Here is a 1,744-nt window from a genome sequence, read left to right as displayed (position 1 = left end):
CCCCCCCCCCCCACCTCCTCTCTCAAAGACAATAGATAGGTATCCTTAAAAACTCTAATTCCCACACAACTGTAATTTTATCCTCTTGTACATATAATGGACCTAACAGCTCACCCAAACACGTAACATGTACAAATCCAGTAATAAGAGATTATCTAGATGTAATTTGGTCATGCAAAAAATCTAAAGAGTAATTTTCATCAGAGATGAGATGGCCACTAAGAATCTTTAAATAGTCAGATTCCCTAATCATTCTAAAAAAAGTAAGAACCTTTTTGCATACGCTGTATTTCCCTCTTTTTTTTCTTGAACATGAGAAATGAAATCAAATGCAAAGCCCATCAAAGACGATATGCAAAGTTTGTCATAGAGAAGTTATTTGCAAGATTGACTCCTCCACCTTTTTCCCCACTCAATTAATTGACAATGCTTAGCAACCACTGGGATAAACACAAACACATTTACACTGTAAATATCTGATGAAGCTGAAAGTTAACTGGCAAATAACTTTTCGAAACAAATTAAGATGCATATTCCAATTGTTTCAATTTTATTTTTTTTTCCACTTTGATTTGATTCCTCTTCTACTTATCATAATGCCGAAGATGGAAGAGTAACTCAATGGTTTCAGTTTGCAATCTCTTTCATAATCTAAATTCTTTATTAATATAATACATTTTCTTAGAGAAAAAAAAAATGACTGTTCATAACCCCTAGAGTCTGGTTGAACGAAGATTTTTTTTTTTTTTTTTTAAGAATCTATTTTATTGAACCAGTGTGGATCTTGTTCTTACTATCCTTTCTTTGGGAATGGACAATAACTACATCTTTTCGTGGAGATATATTTGCAATTTTGGTGGGACCTCCCAAACCAAAATCAACATTTTTAATACTCCAGGCCATTTGTAGCCACAAAAAGCTCTATCCAGTAGTAGTTCTGTTCTTGTTGCTTCTATGTTGTTGTTGATCAATAGAAGGTAGTCTAAGCTGCCATTAACTGATTGAATGAAATCCAATTCAAGTGCCCTTTTCATCAAATCAACTGCAAACCACAGTGGCCTTTCTATTAGTTCTCCTGCACTACATTCACAACCTGTAAACAAAATAGCATTGCCAAAGTACCCTTTTGGAAATGATGCTATTTCTCTAATTGACGCCGACCATCAACAACGGTAAAAAGCCTTGAAGTATCAGAAAGGTTCATATTAAGGGCCTTGGATCGTGTTGCATCAATTTTTCGAGGTCAAAACAGAAGGATTTGAATACAGATTGTTCATCCCGTGGTACAATTAGAGAAATAGGGTCAGGATTGTTTTCAATTTTAATGGGTTGTTTTGGCTTCAATATAGATCTATCTAAAAATGAAACAACACTTAAGGGTAAGCCTCTTGCAATTCACCCCATGACTTCATAAATTCATTCAATGATGCTCCATCGCACATGCAATGGTTCACTACTAATCCAACAACAAAACCTCCAATATGGAATCTTGTTACCTAAATGCAATTAAAACTAACATCAATTTAGGTCCATCATAAAACCAAAGGCAGTTGCATGTATATGGGTAATTTACAACGTCAACCCCTGGAGAGAATGCCACAATTAGAGAGACACCCCTGCATAATACCAAATTACCCTCGCACCCCTGCATAATATAGGGTATTTTTTTTTATAAATACCAAAATACCCTTCTAAAAAGTGAAGTACCTAATATACCCTCACTTAACCCCATAACTCTTAAAAA

The sequence above is a fragment of the Macadamia integrifolia genome, unplaced genomic scaffold (assembly GCF_013358625.1).
Source record: "Macadamia integrifolia cultivar HAES 741 unplaced genomic scaffold, SCU_Mint_v3 scaffold94, whole genome shotgun sequence".
NCBI lineage: Eukaryota > Viridiplantae > Streptophyta > Magnoliopsida > Proteales > Proteaceae > Macadamia > Macadamia integrifolia.
The sequence above is the reverse complement of the archived record's forward strand: the minus strand, read 5'-3'. Positions refer to the sequence as shown.